Source organism: Choloepus didactylus, chromosome 20, assembly GCF_015220235.1.
Source record: "Choloepus didactylus isolate mChoDid1 chromosome 20, mChoDid1.pri, whole genome shotgun sequence".
NCBI classification, from domain to species: domain Eukaryota; kingdom Metazoa; phylum Chordata; class Mammalia; order Pilosa; family Megalonychidae; genus Choloepus; species Choloepus didactylus.
The window spans coordinates 37,303,968-37,327,423 of record NC_051326.1 but is presented as its reverse complement, the minus strand read 5'-3'; the positions used below and the strand labels follow the sequence as shown (position 1 = coordinate 37,327,423).

Below are 23,456 nucleotides of genomic sequence, written 5' to 3'. Positions count from 1 at the left end.
AACAGCACGAAAAACTCCAAAATAAAAGCGGAGGATTTTTGGAGTTCTGGTGAACACAGAAAGGGGAAGGGCAGAACTCAGGCCCTGAGGCTCATATGCAAATCCTGAAGAAAAGCTGATCTCTCTGCCCTGTGGACCTTTCCTTAATGGCCCTAATTGCTTTGTCTCTTAGCATTTCAATAACCCATTAGATCTCTGAGGAGGGCCCTTTTTTTTTTTTTTTTTCTTTTTAAATCCTTTTTTCTTTTTCTAAAACAATTACTCTAAGAAGCCCAATACAGAAAGCTTCAAAGAATTGCAATTTGGGCAGGTCAAGACAAGAGCAGAACTAAGAGAGCTCTGAGACAAAAGGCAATAATCCAGTGGCTGAGAAAATTCACTAAACACCACAACTTCCCAAGAAAAGGGGGGTGTCCGCTCACAGTCATCATCCTGGTGGACAGGAAACACTCCTGCCCATCACCAGCCCCATAGCCCAGAGCTGCCCCAGACAACCCAGTGTGATGGAAGTGCTTCAAATAACAGGCACACACCACAAAACTAGGCGTGGACATTAGCCTTCCCTGCAACCTCAGCTGATTGTCCCAGAGTTGGGAAGGTGGAGCAGTGTGAATTAACAAAGCCCCATTCAGCCATCAGTTCAGCATACTGGGAGCCTCCCTACACAGCCCAGCAGCCGAGAACTGCCCTGGGGGGACGGCACTCACCTGTGACATAGCACAGTCATCCCTCAACAGAGGACCAGGGGGTGCACGGCCTGGAAGAGGGACCCACTTGCAAGTTTCAGGAGCCATACTCCAATACCAAGGACCTGTGGGTCAGTGGCAGAGACAAACTGTGGCAGGACTGAACTGAAGGATTAGACTATTGCAGCAGCTTTAAAACTCCAGGGAGATTTGATTGTTAGAGCCAGCCCCCTCCCTGACTGCCCAGAAACACGCCCCATATACAGGGCGGGCAACACCAACTACACTTGCAAGCTTGGTACACCAATTGGACCCCACAAGATTCACTCCCCTACTCACCACAAAGGCAAAGCAGGGGAGAACTGGCTTGTGGAGAACAGGTGGCTCGTGGACGCCACCTGCTGGTTAGTTAGAGAAAGTGTACTCCACGAAGCTGTAGATCTGATAAATTAGAGATAAGGACTTCAATTGGTCTACAAATCCTAAAAGAACCCTATCAAGTTCAGCAAATGCCACGAGGCCAAAAACAACAGAAAATTATAAAGCATATGAAAAAACCAGAAGATATGGATAACCCAAGCCCAAGCACCCAAATCAAAAGATCAGAAGAGACACAGCACCTAGAGGAGATACTCAAAGAACTAAAGATGAACAATCAGACCATAGTACGGGATACAAAGGATATCAAAAAGACCCTAGAAGAGCATAAAGAAGACATTGCAAGACTAAATTAAAAAATGGATGATCTTATGGAAATTAAAGAAACTGTTGACCAAATTAAAAAGATTCTGGACACTCATAGTACAAGACTAGAGGAAGTTGAACAACGAATCAGTCACCTGGAAGATGACAGAATGGAAAATGAAAGCATAAAAGAAAGAATGGGGAAAAAAATTGAAAAAATCAAAATGGACCTCAGGGATATGATAGATAATATAAAACGTCCGAATATAAGACTCATTGGTGTTCCAGAAGGGGAAGAAAAGGGTAAAGGTCTAGGAAGAGTATTCAAAGAAATTGTTGGGGAAAACTTCCCAAATCTTCTAAACAACATAAATACACAAATCATAAATGCTCAGCGAACTCCAAATAGAATAAATCCAAATAAACCCACCCCGAGACATATTCTGATCACGCTGTCAAACACGTAAGAGAAGGAGCAAGTTCTGAAAGCAGCAAGAGAAAAGCAATACACCACATACAAAGGAAACAGCATAAGACTAAGTAGTGACTACTCAGCAGCCACCATGGAGGCAAGAAGGCAGTGGCATGATATATTTAAAATTCTGAGTGAGAAAAATTACCAACCAAGAACACTTTATCCAGCAAAGCTCTCCTTCAAATTTGACGGAGACCTTAAATTTTTCACAGACAAACAAATGCTGAGAGAATTTGTTAACAAGAGACCTGCCCTACTGGAGATACTAAAGGGAGTCCTACAGACAGAGAAACAAAGAAAGGACAGAGACTTGGAGAAAGGTTCAGCACTAAAGAGATTCGGTATGGGTACAATAAAGGATATTAATAGAGAGAGGGGAAAGATATATATGACAAACATAAACCAAAGGAAAAGATGGCTGATTCAAGAAATGCCTTCACGGTTATAACGTTGAATGTAAATGGATTAAACTCCCCAATCAAAAGATATAGATTCACAGAATGGATCAAAAAAAATGAACCATCAATATGCTGCATACAAGATATTACATCTTAGACACAGGGACACAAAGAAATTGAAAGTGAGAGGATGGAAAAAAATATTTCATGCAAGCTACAGACAAAAGAAAGCAGGTGTAGCAATAGTAATCTCAGATAAAATAGACTTTAAATGCAGGGATGTTTTGAGAGACAAAGAAGGCCACTACATACTAATCAAAGGGGCAACTCAACAAGAAGAAATAACAATCATAAATGTCTATGCACCCAATCAAGGTGCCACAAAATACATGAGAGAAACACTGGTAAAACTAAAGGAAGCAATTGATGTTTCCACAATAATTGTGGGAGACTTCAACACATCACTTTCTCCTATAGATAGATCAACCAGACAGAAGACCAATAAGAAAATTGAAAACCTAAACAATCTGATAAATGAATTGGATTTAACAGACATATACAGAATATTACATCCCAAATCACCAGGATACACATACTTCTCTAGTGCTCACAGAACTTTCTCCAGAATAGATCATATGCTGGGACATAAAACAAGCCTCAATAAATTTAAAAAGATTGAAATTATTCAAAGCACATTCTCTGACTACAATGCAATACAATTAGAAGTCAATAACCATCAGACACTTAGAAAATTCACAAATATCTGGAGGTTAAACAACACACTCCTAAACAATCAGTGGGTTAAAGAAGAAATAGCAAGAGAAATTGCTAAATATATAGAGACGAATGAAAATGAGAACACAACATACCAAAACCTATGGGATGCAGCAAAAGCAGTGCTGAGGGGGAAATTTATAGCACTAAACGCATATATTAAAATGGAAGAAAGAGCCAAAATCAAAGAACTAATGGTTCAACTGAAAAAGCTAGAAAATGAACAGTAAACCAATCCTAAACCAAGTAGAAGAAAAGAAATAACAAGGATTAAAGCAGAAATAAATGACATAGAGAACAAAAAAACAATAGAGAGGATAAATATCACCAAAAGTTGGTTCTTTGAGAAGATCAACAAGATTGACAAGCCCCTAGCTAGACTGACAAAATCAAAAAGAGAGAAGACCCATATAAACAAAATAATGAATGAGAAATGTGATATTACTGCGGATCCTGAAGAAATTAAAAAAATTATAAGAGGATACTATGAACAACTGTATGGCAACAAACTGGATAATGTAGAGGAAATGGGCAATTTCCTGGAAACATATGAACAACCTAGACTGACCAGAGAAGAAATAGAAGACCTCAATCAACCCATCACAAGCAAAGAGATCCAATCAGTCATCAAAAATATTCCCACAAATAAACGCCCAGGGCCAGATGGCTTCACAGGGGAATTCTACCAAACTTTCCAGAAAGAACTGACACCAATCTTACTCAAACTCTTTCAAAACATTGAAGAAAATGGAAAACTACCTAACTCATTTTATGAAGCTAACATCAATCTAATACCAAAACCAGGCAAAGATGCTACAAAAAAGGGAAACTACCGGCCAATCTCCCTAATGAATATAGATGCAAAAATCATCAACAAAATACTTGCAAATCGAATCCAAAGACACATTAAAAAAATCATACACTATGAACAAGTGGGGTTCATTCCAGGCATTCAAGGATGGTTCAACATGAGAAAATCAATCAATGTATTACAACACATTAAAAACTCGAAAGGGAAATATCAAATGATCATCTCAATAGATGCTGAAAAAGCATTTGACAAAATCCAACATCCCTTTTTGATAAAAACACTTCAGAAGGTAGGAATTGAAGGAAACTTCCTCAACATGATAAAGAACATATATGAAAAACCCACAGCCAGCATAGTACTCAATGGTGAGAGACTGAAAGCCTTCCCTCTAAGATCAGGAACGAGACAAGGATGCCCGCTGTCACCACTGTTATTCAACATTGTGCTGGAAGTGCTAGCCAGGGCAATCCGGCAAAACAAAGAAATAAAAGGCATCCAAATTGGAAAAGGACAAGTAAAACTGTCATTGTTTGCAGATGATATGATCTTATATCTGGAAAACCCTGAGAAATCGACGATACAGCTACTAGAGCTAATAAACAAATTTAGCAAAGTAGCGGGATACAAGATTAATGCACATAAGTCAGTAATGTTTCCATATGCTAGAAATGAATGAACTGAAGAGACACTCAAGAAAAAGATACCATTTTCAATAGCAACTAAAAAAATCAAGTACCTAGGAATCAACTTAACCAAAGATGTAAAAGACCTATACAAAGAAAACTACATAACTCTACTAAAAGAAATAGAAGGGGACCTTAAAAGATGGAAAAATATTCCATGTTCATGGATAGGAAGGCTAAATGTCATTAAGATGTCAATTCTACCCAAACTCATCTACAGGTTCAATGCAATCCCAATCAAAATTCCAACAACCTACTTTGCAGACTTGGAAAAGCTAGTTATCAAATTTATTTGGAAAGGGAAGATGCCTCGAATTGCTAAAGACACTCTAAAAAAGAAAAACGAAGTGGGAGGACTTACACTCCCTGACTTTGAAGCTTATTATAAAGCCACAGTTGCCAAAACAGCATGGTACTGGCACAAAGATAGACATATAGATCAATGGAATCGAATTGAGAATTCAGAGATAGACCCTCAGATCTATGGCCAACTGATCTTTGATAAGGCCCCCAAAGTCACTGAACTGAGTCATAATGGTCTTTTCAACAAATGGGGCTGGGAGAGTTGGATATCCATATCCAAAAGAATGAAAGAGGACCCCTACCTCACACCCTACACAAAAATTAACTCAAAATGGATGAAAGATCTCAATATAAAAGAAAGTACCATAAAACTCCTAGAAGATAATGTAGGAAAACATCTTCAAGACCTTGTATTAGGTGGCCACTTCCTAGACTTCACACCCAAAGCACAAGCAACAAAAGAAAAATTAAATAAATGGGAACTCCTCAAGCTTAGAAGTTTCTGCACCTCAAAGGAATTTCTCAAAAAGGTAAAGAGGCAGCCAACTCAATGGGAAAAAATTTTTGGAAACCATGTATCTGACAAAAGACTGATATCTTGCGTATATAAAGAAATCCTACAACTCAATGACAATAGTACAGACAGCCCAATTATAAAATGGGCAAAAGATATGAAAAGACAGTTCTCTGAAGAGGAAATACAAATGGCCAAGAAACACATGAAAAATGTTCAGCTTCACTAGCTATTAGAGAGATGCAAATTAAGACCACAATGAGATACCATCTAACACCGATTAGAGTGGCTGCCATTAAACAAACAGGAAACTACAAATGCTGGAGGGGATGTGGAGAAATTGGAAGTCTTATTCATTGTTGGTGGGACTGTATAATGGTTCAGCCACTCTGGATGTCAGTCTGGCAGTTCCTTAGAAAACTAGATACAGAGTTACCATTTGATCCAGCGATTGCACTTCTCGGTATATACCCGGAAGATCAGAAAGCAGTGACACGAACAGATATCTGCATGCCAATGTTCATAGCAGCATTATTCACAATTGCCAAGAGATGGAAACAACCCAAATGTCCTTCAACAGATGAGTGGATAAATAAAATATGGTATATACACATGATGGAATACTACATGGCAATAAGAAGGAACGATCTCATGAAACATATGACAACATGGATGAACCTTGAAGACATAATGCTGAGCGAAATAAGCCAGGCACAAAAAGAGAAATATTATATGCTACCACTAATGTGAACTTTGAAAAATGTAAAACAAATGGTTTATAATGTAGAATTAGGGGAACTAGAGATAGAGAGCAATTAAGGAAGGGGGAACAATAATCCAAGAAGAACAGATAAGCTATTTAACTTTCTGGGGATGCCCAGGAATGACTATGGTCTGTTAATTTCTGATGGATATAGTAGGAACAAGTTCACAGAAATGTTGTTATATTAGGTAAATTTCTTGGGGTAAAGTAGGAACAGGTTGGAAGTAAAGCAGTTATCTTAGGTTAGTTGTCTTTTTCTTACTCCCTTGTTATGATCTCTTTGAAATGTTCTTTTATTGTATTTTTTTTTCATACAGTTGATTTAAAAAAGAAGGGAAAGTTAAAAAAAAAAAAAAGAAAAACAAGGAAAAAAAGATGTAGTGCCCCCTTGAGGAGCCTGTGGAGAATGCAGGGGTATTCGCCTACCCCACCTCGATGGTTGCTAACATGACCACAGACATAGGGGACTGGTGGTTTGATGGGTTGAGCCCTCTACCATAGGTTTTACCCTTGGGAAGACGGTTGCTGCAAAGGAGAGGCTAGGCCTCCCTATGGTTGTGCCTAAGAGCCTCCTCCCGAATGCCTCTTTGTTGCTCAGATGTGGCCCTCTCTCTCTGGCTAAGCCAACTTGAAAGGTGAAATCACTGCCCTCCCCCCTACGTGGGATCAGACACCCAGGGGAGTGAATCTCCCTGGCAACGTGGAATATGACTCCCGGGGAGGAATGTTGACCTGGCATCGTGGGACGGAGAACATCTTCTTGACCAAAAGGGGGACGTGAAAGGAAATGAAATAAGCTTGAGTGGCAGAGAGATTCCAAAAGGAGCCGAGAGGTCACTCTGGTGGGCACTCTTATGCACACTTTAGACAACCCTTTTTAGGTTCTAAAGAATTGGGGTAGCTGGTGGTGGATACCTGAAACTATCAAACTACAACCCAGAACCCATGAATCTCGAAGACAGTTGTATAAAAATGTAGCTTATGAGGGGTGACAGTGGGATTGGGAAAGCCATAAGGACCACACTCCACTTTGTCTAGTTCATGGATGGATGAGTGGAAAAATAGGGGAAGGAAACAAACAAACAGACAAAGGTACCCAGTGTTCTTTTTTACTTTAATTGCTCTTTTTCACTCTAATTATTATTCTTGTTATTTTTGTGTGTGTGCTAATGAAGGTGTCAGGGATTGATTTAGGTGATGAATGTACAAGTATGTAATGGTGCTGTGAACAATCGAATGTACGATTTGTTTTGTATGACTGCGTGGTATGTGAATATATCTCAATAAAATGAAGATTTAAAAAAAAAAAATACACATGTTGGTTAATTTTTCCTTGACCCTTCTCCTACTCCTACACAAGTATAAACAGGGACCTAAGATATTATCACTCCCCAGAGCTGGCAATAGGCATCCATTGCAAACTCAGCATTTCCATGTTTCTTCTTCTGTTATTGGAGACCCTAACTGTTGCCAATGCTTCTTTTCTCTATATTTCAGTTTCCCTTGTAATGACTTCTGCTCTCTGCTTAATTTCTGTCTTCTAACCTCTTTCCTTGCAAACAACCAGTGATTCCTTCTGTGCTATTCAACTGAGAAGTGCCCCCAGAGGTGGATTTCATATGTTCAGGTGACTCAACATATGTAATTTTCTGCCCTGTTGGATAAAAATTATGCATCAGGTCACCTCCTATGCAACTGGTAGACCAATGGCACAGGTGGACTACTGACAAAAGGTCAATTCCTGCTGCAGATCATGTGACCAAGGAAATAAGGCATAATAGTTCTGAACAGGTAAGCTGAACTGAAGATCTACTTGGAGGAGATGTGTTCATGGAAGGTATTCTAAGTGTACTTGCAAGTGGGAATTAGACCTGTCATATATCTTACTGGTTGGTTCCAGTGCAACTCATATAATTTGTGATATGATAAAATGGCTTTCCTTTTGATCTTGGTTCAGCCTTAGCCTAATTTGAACTTTACCCAGTGTGCACCTAACTCCAAATCTGGATTCATTTTACCTGAAGTTTGACAATGTCATTACCCTCACATCATTAGATGGAGCAAGAACATCCTCCTTCCATCACCTGAAGAGGCAATTCCAAGGGTGTGATACCTCCACTAGGTTAAAGTTTCATCACCTTGGGGATGATCTAGGCCAGGGAATAATTTCAGAGAAAAGCAGTCCCATCTCAGGCAAGCAGAGGTTTTAGTGTTCCTGACCTTATGGAACCAGTGGTTTCTTGTTGAGGTGAGCAGATAAAAGGAGTGCAACAGATATTCAGGCAGGTGGGAACAGGAGGGGTTACCATTGTCCTTCTCACCATTAGTGCAGACAGCAGGCAAATACACCCATGCAATAAGTGGATTCACTAGATCAGACAGTCATCAAAGCCACCGTCCATAAACATAGAGGAGGATTTCACATGGCTTGGCTCATCTGCCCCACCCTGCTTCTAATTCAGGTAGTCACAGAACTTAGAGTGAAAATTTCTCAGAATGACTGATATTTCATTGGTACATCTCCAAATAGACATATTAAAAACAGGGCTCTCTGGCTAAGCCAACTTGAAAGGTGAAATCACTGCCCTCCCCCCTACGTGGGATCAGACACCCAGGGAAGTGAATCTCCCTGGCAACGTGGAATATGACTCCCGGGGAGGAATGTAGACCCGGCATCGTGGGATGGAGAACATCTTCTTGACCAAAAGGGTGATGTGAAAGGAAATGAAATAAGCTTCAGTGGCAGAGAGACTCCAAAACGACCCGAGAGATCACTCTGGTGGGCACTCTTACGCACACTTTAGACAACCTTTTTTAGGTTCTAAAGAATTGGGGTAGCTGGTGGTGGATACCTGAAACTATTAAACTACAACCCAGAACCCATGAATCTCGAAGACAGTTGTATAAAAATGTAGCTTATGAGGGGTGACAGTGGGATTGGGAATGCCATAAGGACCAAACTCCACTTTGTCTAGTTTATGGATGGATGTGTAGAAAAGTAGGGGAAGCAAACAAACAGACAAAGGTACCCAGTGTTCTTTTTTACTTCAATTGCTCTTTTTCACTCTAATTATTATTCTTGTTATTTTTGTGTGTGTGCTAATGAAGGTGTCAGGGATTGATTTAGGTGATGAATGTACAACTATGTAATGGTACTGTAAACAATCGAAAGTACAATTTGTTTTGTATGACTGCGTGGTATGTGAATATATCTCAATAAAATGATGATTAAAAAAAAAAAAAAAAAACAGGGCTCAATTCCTTCACTTCTAAGAGACACATAGGGTGCTATGGTCCCTTCAGAAACTCTCATGTCCAGGAATCTCAAACCATGAAGATCCTTATCACCCTCAATGTCAATGGATGAAACTCTTCAGTCAAAAGGCAGAAACTGCCAGAATGGAGAAGGAACATGACCCAACTAATACACTGTTTACAAAGACTCACCATATAATGAAACAAGTAGTTTGGAAGTAAAAGGATGCAAAAAGAAAAATACCATGCAAGTAGTAACTAGAAGAGTGCTGAGGTAGTTAAACTAAAATCAGATAAAATAGACTTTAAGTCAAAAACTGTTATGAAGGACAAATAAGATCACTACATACTGATTAAAAAAACAATAACTCAATAAGAAAGCCTGATTATAAATATACATGCACCTAATGGCAGAGCACCAAATATATGAAGCACATTTAACAGATTTGAAGGGAGAAATAGGCTTTTCTACATTAATAGGAGACTTCAATATACCACTTTCAGTAATTGATAGAACATCTAGACAGATCAACAAGAAAACAGAAGAATTGAACAATGCTATACACCAGCTAGACCTAACAGACATATATAGAACACTTCACCCAAGAGCAGCAGAAGACACTTTCTTCTGTAGCACATGTGTGTTGATCCCCAGATTAGAAAATATGTTTGGTCACAAAACAAGTCTTAATAAAATGAAGTATATGGAATCATACCATATTACCTTCTTTGACCACATGGAATGAAGCAGAAATCGATACCAGAAGGAGAACTATAAAATTCACAAATATAAGAAATTAAAAACACATTTTAAATAACCAGTGGGCCAAAGAAGTCACAAGGGAAATTAGGAAATATCTTGACTTGGTCCCTTCCCATCCTTGTCTAACTTTACTCCATCTTGTAGCAACACATCTCTTTTCCCCGACCCCACTGCCATAGACACATCACATATTCATACCTGTTACCTATTTCTCTATAACAAAATATCTCATGAAAAACACAAAGGACTTGTCTAGGGTCAAAAAATTACAGCCTGTTAGCCAAGTATGGTGCAGCTCTAATGAAAAACATCCACACCCATTCAATTACATATTGTCTACAGTTGCTTTCATGCTACAGAAATTTTTCCATTTGTTATTAAATTTAAAGACTTTGGAAAAACCAGATCCCTTGACCATTCAGGCCAATTCTTTCAGTTTTCAAATGAAGAATGGTGAAAGCTTTTCCTCTAAGATCAGGAACAAGACAAGATGTCCACTGTAACCACTGTTAACACAAAATTGTACTGCAAGATGTAGCCATAGCAATTGTCAAGAAAAAGAAATGAATCGAACCAAAATCCGAAAGGAAGAAATATCACTCTTTCTTTGCAGTTGACATGATCTTGTACAAGGAAACTTCTGAGAAATCCCCTACAAAGCTACTGGAATAATCAACTAATTCAGCAATTGGTGGGGTACAAGATCAACATGCAAAAATCAGTATTGTTTCTCTACATTAGTAATGAGCAATCTGAGGAGGAAATCAAGGGAAAAACCCATTTTCAATGGTATCTAAAAAAGCAAATATCTAGGAATAAATTAACCAAGCATGTACCCAGAGCACTACAAAATATTGCTAAAAGAAATCAAAGCAAACCTAAATAAATGGAAGGATAGTCCACCCCAGGGAATGGTATGCTATTTTTAAGATGTCAATTCTACCCAATGGGATTTACAGATTCAATCCAATCCTAGTCAAAATTCCAACAGTACTCATTGCAGGAATGGAAAATCCAATTAACATATTTATATGGAAGGTTAAGGGACCCATAATAGCCAAAGCCATCTTGAAAAAAGAAGATCAAAGTTGGAAGACTCACACTTCCCAGTCTTAAAACTTATTACAATGCCACAGTGATCAAAACAGCATGGTACTGGTGAAGGAAAGACATATAGAGCAATGGAATCAAACTGAGAGTTTAGAAATCAGCCCTTGTTTATAGCCAACCTATTCTTGACTAGCGTATGAAGTCCACTCAATGGGAAAAGAATGGTCTCTTCAAAAAATGGTGCTGGGTGAACTGGATATCCACATGCAAAAATGAAGGTGGACCTTGACCACACACTATATACAAATATTAACTCTAAATGGATCAAAGATCTAAATATAAGATCCAAACCTATAAAACTACTTGAAGAAAACACGGAAGCATCTTCAGGACCTTGTATGAGGCTATGGTTTCATACACTTTACACCAAAAGTATGAGCAACACATGACATCATAGATAAGTGGAATGTTATCAAAATAACTTCTGTGCATCAAAGGATTTCATTGTGAGAGTAAAAAGAAAACATTTATCTTCTTATACAATCAGAGAAAATATTTGGAAACCACATATATAATGAAGGTTTCATATCCAGTTTTTAGCAACCAAAAAAATCAAATATGTAGGAATAACTTAAGCAGGTATGTAAAGGACTTATCCACAGAAAAGTACAAAACATTGCAAAAAGAAATAAAGGAAGACCTAAATAGAAGGGAGGACATATCGTGTTCATCAACTGGAAGACTAAATGTAGCTAAGGTATTAATTTTACCCAAAACCTTTACAGACTCAGAGCAATCCAATCAAAATCCCAACAGTTTACACTGCAGAAAAAGAAAAACCAATAATCAAATTTATTTGGAAGGGTAAGGTGCCCTGGATAGCTAAAATCATCTGGATAAAGAAAAATGAAGTTGGAGGTCTCACACTTCCTGACTTTAAAGCATATTACAAAGCCTTAGTGGTCAAAACAGCATGGCACTGGCATAAGGATAGATATAACAAAAAATGGAACTGAGTTGACAGTTCAGAAATAGACCCCTTTATCCACAGCCAATTGATTTTTGATACAGCAGCCAAGTCCACACAACTGGGTCAGAACAGCCTCTTCAACAAATGGTGCTGGGAGAACTGGGTATCCATATCTAAAAGAATGAAAGAGGATCCGTATCTCACATCTCATACAAAAATTAACTCAAAATGTATCAAAGACCTAAACATTAGTGTTAAGACCATAAAAAACTTTGACAAAAATGTAGTGAAATATCTTAAAAGATCTTGTGGTAGAAGGTGGTTTCTTAGACCTTACACCCAAAGAACAAGCAATGAAAGAAGAAAGAGATAAATGGAATCTCCTCAAAACTGAATATTTTTGCATATTGAAGGACATTGTTAAGAAAGTGAAAAGGCAGCCTACTCAATGGGAGAAAAGATTCGGAAACCACATATCTGATAAGGGTTTGATATCCAGAACATATAAAGAAATCCTACTTTCAACAATAACAACAAAACCAATTTTAAAAATGGGCAAAAGACATGGATAGACACTTTTCCAAAGAGGAAATACAATGGCTAAAAATCATATGAAAAGATGCTCAACTAAAGAAATGTAAATAAAAACCACAAGATACCATTTCACACCTACTACAAGGGCCATTATTTAAAGGGGGGGGGGGGGGTGAGGAGAGAACTAAAAGTCCTGGAGAGAATGTGGAGAAAAGCAAAACTTATTCACTGTTGGTGGGAATGTAGAATGGTATAGCCAATCTGAAAGAAGCTTGGCAGATTCTCAGGAAATAAGTAAAGAATTGCCATACGAACCAGCAATCCTGTTCCTAGGTATATACATGGAAGAACTGAAAGCAGGAACATGAATAGTCATTTACTCACTGACGTTTAGACTGCCATTTTTCAAGATTGCCAATAGATGGAAATAACCAAAAGGTCCATCATCTGAGGAGTGAATAAACAAGCTGTGGTATGTACAGACAATGGAATATTATGCAGCTGTAAGAAAGAATGAAGTCATGATGCATTGCAACAATGTGGATGAAATTTAAGGACATTATGTGAGCGAAATAAGCCAGAAACAAAAGGACAGGTAGTGTATGGTCTCACTAGTATGAAATGTAATAAGCAAATTCTGAGAGTTAAATTCAAGAATATAGATTATCATGAGATAGAAAGAGGGTAGAGACTGGGAAATTGATGCTTAAGGAGTACAGAATGTTTAATAAGGTTGATTGTAAATATTTGGAAATGGCTTGTAGATGCATCATCTCTCCTCCTCTGTCTTCACATGACCTTCACCCCTATGTCCATCTATCTCTACTTCAGACAGACAGCTTCTCCTGGGGAATTCAACATCATTTTCATCAAGTTTCAAGCATGCAGCCTGACCTACGGATTCAGATTTGTCAATCCCTGTGGTCACATGAACCAATTCAACTGATACTGGCAGTTTCTTGTGAATTGAAATGGATACCTACCTACCGTATAGCCAGTAATGCCATTCTGGGGAGTTTCTCCAAAATAATGAAAACATAGATCTACAGAAACACACATACAAGAATGTTCCTTACAGCTCCACTAAGGGGTGGAGACAATATCACACTCTCTATAGTGTGATGTAAGCAGTATAGACCCTGGAGTCTCAGGATGTCAGTCTAATTCCAAGGCTATCTCTAACTATAGCCACACAACTGTAAGCAAAGTACTCAACCATCCTATTCTTCATTTTCTTCATGTGTAAAATAAATAATAGAACTTACTTCAACATATTGTGAAATTAAATGAGTAAAGCTCATGAAAAAGTGCTGGAAAGAGGAGGTGCTTAAAAATATTACTTACGTGATGGTGGTGGTGGTAATGATGGGGACACCAATGTGGAAAGGAGACTGGGTGGTAGAAAAGTTTTATCCATCACTATATCCATTGAGTGCCCTCAATGCCCACTGCTACTGCCATCCTCTCAACTCATGCCAAAATCTCCTACCAATCTGAAAGGTATTTCACAAGACATTTCCTACTGCTTTTTGCTCTGGCACCAAGGTCCTACTGTGAGTCTTCCCTATACTCTCTCTTGTCACTACACACAGAAAAAGTGAGGATAATACAGCCCATAGGCCAAAACTGGGCTGTCAGTGTACATCAATAGGGGCATTAAGGTATCAAGCAATAATGCAGAAAATAAATCATTAGCCTCTCTCTATTAATGAATGGAACAATATAAACTTACTGTGCAATGATCAGTGGATCTCTCCTGAAGGACTGAAGAAAGAAGGGCAGTGGAGGGAGGGGAGAAATAGAGGGTTCATGGGAATGGAGCAGCTCAAACAAGGAAAGTGACTGCTTACAGGAGGCATCTCTCACAGGTCCTATTAGACCAGAAAAAAGAAATCTTAACTGGCCACATGCTGGTCACTTGGTACTCCAGTTATTAGGTTACAGAGTTACAGTTCTAAGGCCATAGAAGTGTCCAGACTAAGGCAGCAACAAAATGATACCTTTACTGAAGAAAGGCCGACGGCGTCAGGAACACCTCTGTCAGCAGGGAAGGCACGTGGCTGAGTCTGCTAATCCTTTGCTCCTGGGTTGTTTCAAAATGCCTTTCTCCAAAATGTCTCTGGGCTTCTCTCTTAGCTCCTCTCTCTTGGCTCCTGTGCATTCTTGCTTCTTTCTCCCAGGGTGTTTCTCTCTAAGCATCAGGGGACCTGTCTTAGCTTCTCTGGGGCAAACTCTGGGCTTCATCTCTTAGCTTAGCAACCCTAAACTTCCTTCAGTCTGCATTGCCAAGCATAGGTGCCTGCTTTGGCTCCAGAGTTTTCTTAAGTACTCCAGTGACCCAATCAATGGAATTAATTTAATTAAAGATCTCACCCACAGTAGCTTGAGTCACATCTCCATGGAAACACTCAATCAAAAGGTTCCACCCAACAAGACTGGATTAAAGATCACAGCTTTTCTGGAGTCCATAACAGTTTCAAACCAGCACACCTGGATTCTGAGGCTTTCTCTCATTTTTCTCTGTCATTTGTTTCATATAAGACCCCGCCAAGAAGTAAAATGGTGCAGCTCCTCTGGTGAGCAATGTGGCAGTTACACAGGAGGCTAAGTATAGGGGTGCCATATAACCCTGCAATCCAGTTATTACGTATATACTCGGAAGAACTGAAAGCAGGAACATGAATAGACATTTGCACGCCGTGTTCATGGTGGCATTATTCATGATTTCCAATGGAGGGATGTGGCCCAAGGGTACCTCAACTGATGAGCAGAAGAGGGAACTGAGGTGTATACATATGATGGAATATTGTGTGGCTGCAGAAAGGAATGAAGTCGTGAGGCATGCAATCAGGTAAATGAACTTTGAGGACATTATGCTGAGTGAAAGAAGCCTAAAACAAAAGTACAAGTATTGTATGGTCTCACCAATATAAGCTAACTATAATGAGCAAACTCTGATAAATAAGTCTGAGAGCATAGGTTATCAGGAGATAGAAAGTGGGCAGAGGTTGGGCAATCAATGATTAAGGAGTACAAAATGTTAAATAAGGCTCACTGGAAAGGTTCCTAGATTATAAGCTCTTACAGTGGTCACATTTATTCCTGAGTTTTAACTGTTACCTCTAAATTCTGAGATGCTGTGCTCTTTATGTAAAACCTGATATTCTCTGGAATTTCAGGTATCTATGTGATACCTGAGAGTTAGAGTTCTGCAGCTCTGAAAGTCAGCATTACTCCACACAGCAAGAGTTTAAAAAGCTGAAAAAGAGATAATACTTCAATTAGACATATGAATGAGGATGATCTGGTTAGGACTAAGGTAAATCAGAATACAAGGTAAATGATGATACTGTCTTTATTTTAAAATTTCCACTTCTGTGGGAGACCAAAGGAAGAGATGCTTATTTTGTCCAAAATTTAAGTTTTCCTTAATACACTATCTAACATAACCTGGTCAGTTTATTTAAACAACCTAATTAGGTGGAATCTAGAATAGGGAATGAGATCTTGTTATTCTTTATAGGTTATTGTAATACCCTGATAAATTCCAGAGTATTTTGGGCAGAAAATAAAAAAGTATTTGCAAAGTCCCTTGAGAGACTGGAGAAAAAATGTGCAACTATTAAACTTCCCCACCTGGGGAATTCCTGATATTCTCTCAAATATTAGGGACTTCTAGTTTAATGTTAAGCACTCAATATTGAGACTTGCCCTAATGAAACTTATTTTTGTAATGGTGAAGCTAAGCCTACTTATAATTATGCCTAAGAGACACCCCCAAAGAACCTCTTTTGTTGCTCAGATGCAGCTGCTCTTTCTAAGCCAAACTCTGCAAATAAACTCAGTACCCTCCTTCCTACATGGGACATGACTCCCAGGGGTGTAAGTCCCCCCGGCAATGGGGGACATGACTCCCAGGGATGAGCATGGTGCTGGCATTGTGGAATTGACAATGCCTTCTTCACCAAAAGGGGAAAGAGAAATTAAAACAAAATAAAGTTTCAGTGTCTAAGAGATTTCAAGAGGTCATTCTGAAGGTTACTCTTATGCAAGCTTCAGGCAGATATTGCAAATTGTCACAGTATGCCAAGCCTCAGCCAACAGTATTCCTGAAACTTTAAAGAATACACTGGGCTCTAAGACGTTAAAAAAGATTTACATATTAAGTTTATTTTTTCAGAAACTTAAAGGCTCCAGATGGCTCCTATGCCAGATAAGACCTGAAGCCCGGAGGTACCAGTCTCTCCGAGAACATCAACCAGTTTCATTCCTGTACCCTATAATGTTGACAGCCCTTTTCAGCATGAAGAAGTAACTGAGAAGTTAGAATTCAACAAATGATTATGACTATTGACTCATTATGTATATTTTTCTTTTCAGTTTATAGTGTATTAGAATAACCAGAAGGAAATACCTGATTATTGAATTGTTACCCAGTAGACTTGATCATTGATAATGATTGTATAACTATACAGCTTTTATCTCATGATCATGGGATTATAAAAACCTTGTGACTGACACACCCTTTATCGAATGTTGCAAGAAGTCCTATGCCAGTTTGATCATTGCCCCTTAGCAGACATTTGCCTCTTTCACTAGAAGGTTTTACAGTCATCTCTTGATATCTTAGATACCTATACACACATATTTTTACTGGTAAATAGTCAGACAGACAAGTAACAGGGAGGCTTATCAAGTTCCTAACAAGCATCATCACACTGAAAAACAAACAAGGACACCACGCAAATAACGCCATAAGTAGAAGGCAGTAGGCAGATAAGAGGAACATCAAAGTGCTCCTGGGGTGACAGGAGGACCTTGGGTTGGCCATCCTCCCTCACCTATTGACACAGTTTAGGGAAACACCTTCTTTCTGTGCATCTGTCTATAAATACAGGACTGACTCTCTTCCCTCTCTAGCACACTCAGGCTCCTGCTCTCCCATCCAGGACACTGACCACCAGCTGACTCAGCCATGAGGACCCTCGCCCTCCTTGTTGCCGTTCTCCTGCTGACCCTCCCGGCCCAAGGGGAGCCACTCAGAGAAAGTGCTGATGAGGTTCCAGCCCAGGAGGACCCTGAGCCACAGGACCAGGATGTGGCCATCTCCTTTGCAGAAGATGGAATCTCAACTCGAGAGGTTTTAGGTGAGAGACCAGACCAAAGTGCTGTAGGGATTCCAGTCCCAGATGTGACACAACAAGTCATGAAAGCGTTAGTAAATGAGGGCCTTCAGTTTGGAGGCTCTTCTGGGTTCTTGGAATATTAGAGAATTTTGATGCAGGAAATGTGAGTATAAAATTCAGCAGGTACAGTTTCAGAAGTTAAACTGTACCTATTAGTAGAGCTCATTAGTACATGAAGCCTGGCTTAAAATCCAGTGTGTGTGGAAGAGGTGGAATGAGAGGTTAGTAACTCTGAGTTTGAGAGGTATACTGTAGGGGTGGTATTAACAAGCAAATTATATACTAGAATGGGTGAAAAACTATGATCCTGCACAAGCAACACATAGCTAATAAGACTTCTTGTGATCTATGAAAAAAATGTGAATTCTTTCATCCTATTATGATTGATATTATATTGGTCAATTATAAGCAGACTAATCACTTGTTAGAGTATCTCCAATAGTCTGGCTCTGCCCTCCTCCCTCCCACCTTACTCACTGTGCCTGACACTCCCTTCTTTCCCCAGACGCTGAGGGGAGTATCACCTGCTCTTGCAGAACCAGAAACTGCAAATCCTCTGAGCGTACATCTGGGACCTGTTCTATCAACGGATTTCGTCACAAGCTTTGCTGTAGCTGAGATTTGTTAATTGAGATGCAAAGCAGTGCTGGATTCAACTTGAATATCTAGAGTAGAGCACTTTTACTCTATGTACTTTTTCTTATTTCTCTATCTAAAATAAAGTTCAGGCATTAAGTTCAATATGTTTGGTCTTTGCTTATTTGTTTGTTTGGGTTTCCATATAGCTTGTTTTTGCTGTCCAATTTTATTGTGAATTCTGTCCTGAATGGTCTACATTTAAAAACACCTACCATCCCTACCAGTAATCCACAATTTGAGCACCGGAAATTAATTTTAAAAAAACTAAAAAGAAAAATAATGGGCTTATTAGTCAATTTAAATCTATAGAATTCTACATGTTCATAATGCTACTCAAAATAGGGAAGTTACTATAAAGTTTATGAAAAGGAGGTTATTGATTCAAAGGAAAGGTGGATCCAAAAGGCTGTTATTTTTCTTTAATTTTAATAAGTGGGAGGTCATTGATACCTATGAGTATTTTTATTTTAAGCAAATGTGTTAAATATAATTATATAATTGTTTCTATCTGTATAAACAGTATAGAGCTAATTAAAGCTTAAGTGAATCATATGCAAGGAAAGAGTGAAATGTGTACTCAGGAGAGACTGGCCACCTTCGTGCTCTTAATTACTGACCAGGAAGAAGCAGAGCCCAGAGGCTGATCAATTTAGTGACATACAATAACCAGTGAAATAGAGGGTCTCCCACTAGACACAAAAAGATAAATTATTCCAATGTCCTACAACACAGGATCTGGTCACAACCCTCCACAATTTAAGATATTCATTCTATTAATTAAAATAAACCCATAATAATTTTAATAAAATTCTAGCAGGAAAAACAGAGGTGTTTAAAAATGCCAATGAACTAAGTCAACACAGCATAATGACAGGACAATTGATTATAAACAGAATACCAAGCAAAGCTTAAAGAACACCTTCTGTGTGGGAAAAGAAAGTTTCAATGTTAAAATTTCTATGAAAAGCAGGGATTTAAGAGTACCATGACATGGCACAGAAAAACATTTTTATTATTTAAAATAATAATCAGTAATTGGGGTTTGTGTCATCCTAGAGACACAACCAAGTACAAGAGTCACCAGACCTGCAGCCTCGTCTAGCCACATCTTGGGTCTGGTAAGATTACAAAAACACTAGGAAGGAGTAAAATCCACACAAATGAGACAGTTAAATTCACTTTGGTAACAGCTATGATATAATGAAATAAAAGTGTTACTGTTCTTGAGTCTGTTCATCTGTTGTTTAATGTGTTAGAAGAGTTCAAAACAAAGCAGGTGTACTAAATTTAATACCTAATGTAAATTGCTTAAGAGAATTTAAATAATCAAATTTTTATAAATATTTAATTCTCAAAATAAACACTTTTGGTTTTAAAAAGTATTGATTGAGCATTAAACTTAGTGCAAATAATGGTGAGTTTTTTCTCTGTGCATAACAGTCCTTCTAAGATATTGAAGAATCTACCAGTGAACTGCAGCCTGGTCCTGCTTCTCTCACCTGAAGCTCCATGATCAGAGCTCCCTTCCCCACCAAGGGGCTGGTGGGAGCCTGGTTCTCAGCCTTCACATTCCTCCTGAGCAGGGATGAGGCCGGGAACTGGAGGGCCAGCAAGAGATTGGTACTGAGGAGGGTGAATGTTCTCATTCCCCCGTCTAGCAGGCAAGACTCTCTAGCAGTAGGGATCAGAATAGACAGTGAAGAGAGCCCAGGTCCTGTATATAAAGCCTTCTTTATGGCAGCAAAGGGAACTGTGCATAGTTGGTGTACGAGCTCAAGTTGGAGAGATGAGGACGTGGGGTGAGAGGGGGTGGATTTCTGAGTCCCTCCTCTTGCCAAAAAGTCATTTTGACGTTCATTATTTAGCCCTTTGCTCATGCCTCAAACCCACTACATGTCTGCTCTCTTTTATTAAGAGAATTTTAGATAATGTTCCCATTTCTTGGCTACAATGTGGGGTCCATGTCAGATCTCTGCTGTTCCAATCAGCCTGACAAGGGTAGAAACAGTTGCAGTCTTCCTAGACAGACCCTTCTGTGTCCAGTTTTCCCTTGAGGCTGAGATCATAATCTCACCTCACTGCAGTAATCAGGGGACATTAATTCCATGGAGAAGGATTCTAAGGTTATGGGAAGAGTAGTCCCCTCTCTATTGCCTCAGGTAAAGACTCACAAGAAGGAAAAAAATGAATGTTTTTTCAGTCTCCATCTATGAAATTGAACACCAAGTTTGGGATCAAGAAGACATCAGTTTGTCCAAACAGAGATAGACAGGAAATGTATTTCACCCTCTGGCAATGAGAACATTTGTAGAGACGAATAAAAATTTTCAGCTCATGAGCCCTCTGTCTTGGGGCTGGCTCCTATGAAGCTTGTTGCTGCAAGGAGAAGCTAAACCTGCTTATAATGGTGCCTAAGAGACTCCCCCTGATTGCCTCTTTCTTGCTCAGATGTGGCCCTCTCTCTCTAACTAAGCCACCTTGGCAGGTGATCTTGCTGCCCTCCCCTCTACATGGGACCTGACTCCCAGGGGTGGCAACGCAGGATATAACTCCAGGAGATGAATCTGGACCCAGCATCATGGGACTGAGACCATCTTCTTGACCAAAAGGGGGATGCAAAATGAAATGAAATAAATCTTCAGTAGCTGAGAGATTTCAAATGGAGTCAAGAGGTCACTCTGGTGGACATTCTTATGCACTATAGAGATAACAATTTTTAGGTTTTAATATATTGGAATAGCTAGAAGGAAATACCTGAAACCATCAAACTCCAACCCAGTAGCCTTGACTCTTGAAGATGATTGTATAACAATGTAACTTACAAGGGGTGACAGTGTGATTGTGAAAACCTGTGGATCGCACTCCCTTTATCCACTGTATGGATGGATGAGTAGAAAAATGGGGACAAAACCTAAATGAAAAATAGGGTGGGATGGGGGGGTGATTTGGGTGTTCTTTTTTTATTTTTATTTTTTATTCTGATTCTGATTCTTTCTGGTGTAAGGAAAATGTTCAAAAATAGATAGGGGTGATCAATGCACAACTATAAGATGGTACTGTGAAAAGTTGATTGTATACCATGGATGACTGTATGGTATGTGAATATATCTCAATAAAACAGAATTTAAAAAAATTTCAGCTCAGCAGGGACCTATACAGGCAGGGTTTGAGCAAAAGGACTTAACTATCATCTGACTACATCTTGCCCATATCTCCTTGTCTTTCTGTCCCACACATTCCCTCATTACAAACTTATCCCAAACAATTTGTCAGATTCTCCTGCTATGCTCTGCTGGAGAAAATTCATACAAACACACAGCTCAATAGTGCCCACCTAAACTGGACCACCAGTCTTAGCACCAATATTCTAAGGGTCCCAAGTTCCTAAGGGACCTTCATCCCAGTCTTCAGAGAGGCTATAATCATATCCCAGTTCCTCCGTTCTACACCGCATTTTCCCACATTTACTATTTCTGAAATTCTACATCCATCTTTAATCTACATACATATGTAAGGAGGTAGTAGTTTTGTTTTGTTTTATATTGATCAACTTCTATAATTGTGTAATAGATAGCATGTTAGAATCAAGGAAATGCCTTGATATGGTGAATACCAATTAATCACCTACATTTTGTCAGGCATTGCACCAACTATCGTTTATGCTGCATATCATGCTACACCAGGAGGCTGGAGGAATGATGATCTGGATCTGGGAAAGGGGGAAACTCAGATGGCCTAAGGATCTAGGCCTCCATTCTCAGGTCTATCTACCTCGAAAGACCATAGTCTCATAGTCTACCCACCATTACCTCAAAACTGGGTCAAGTTTCTCTATTCTTCCTGCATATTCTACTTCTTCACCTTGCACCTCACCTTCACCTGATGATCTTGCCATCTATGGAACAGAGAATATAAAGTCATCAGATAGGAACTTCCCAGACATACTACCAGACCAACTGAATGTACCTGTTTGCAAACTTGTTCCTTCCTGGAAAGCCATATTCCTCTTCTCCAAGGCTAATCACCACCATCCCCATCTGTGCTCTAGACCACATCACCGACCTTATCCTCAGTAACTTCTGGAATCAACTAGGTATCCTTCTTTCTTCTGTATTTTCAAACAGTTCCATCTCCTTCTCATAGATATTTTTAAATGCATAAATCTTGCATTAAAATATGTTTTCTTTAATCTCTCACCACCTGCAGCTTATCTTTCTGACTTTCCTCCTCTTCATAACTAAACTTCTTAGAAGAGTTGCCTATATCCACTATTTCATTTTAACTCCCATTTACTCTCTGACCTACTGCAATATGGCTTCCACCTCAAACACTCCCCTGAAACTGCTCTTCCCAAGTTCAGTTGTGGCAGACACTATAGTTTGCTATTCAGTAATTGTTCTGCCCCCTTTTTACCTTCTGGCAGAGTCCATCTCACCTACATTATGTTCAGGGGCCACACTTGCTTTTCTAGCCTTCTTTATACCTAAGGCATATGTGTGTGATCCATTTCTAGGCAACTGGAACAGAGGAGAACTCTGTTGGTGGGTGATTTCGAGAAGATTTTCAACTACGATAAAAATGGAGACGACTGCAAGCAAAAGATGTGTTTGCAATCATGGGACAATGTGATGCTTGCCTCTGATGAAGCCATATTGAAACCTTAATGGAAAGACCAAAGGAATCACAGAGGAGCATCTACTTCTGTGGTTATAATTATCATGTATCCAATACCAAACAGCAGGTCTTTATTTCCTAAACTTATAATTCTTGGGAGCTCTTTTCCTGGATCAATATGAGATAAGGAAACTGACAGCCAATGATTGGCAAACCCAGGGCTTCCCTGCAAGTCTCACTGTCTCCAAAACACATGTTCTCAGCACTATGCCAGGGTTTTTCAGAGTGTGACTGGAAGGAGCCGGTGGAGTCTAGGAGTCAAGAGATCAAGAGGGCTGAACATTTTGGCAGGTT

The 23,456-nt window shown here is 39.2% G+C and overlaps 1 protein-coding gene across 1 annotated transcript in view; it reads right to left on the bottom strand.

Annotated features, from left to right (window-relative positions):
* Nucleotides 1-22,327, bottom strand: part of LOC119516773 (sperm-associated antigen 11-like) — a 148,103-nt gene extending 125,776 nt beyond the window's left edge. The window contains exon 1 of the mRNA XM_037813224.1: nt 22,298-22,327. The gene's annotated coding sequence lies outside the window, so the exon portion shown is untranslated. The remainder of the gene's footprint in view (nt 1-22,297) is intronic.
* Nucleotides 22,328-23,456: the final 1,129 nt, after the last annotated feature.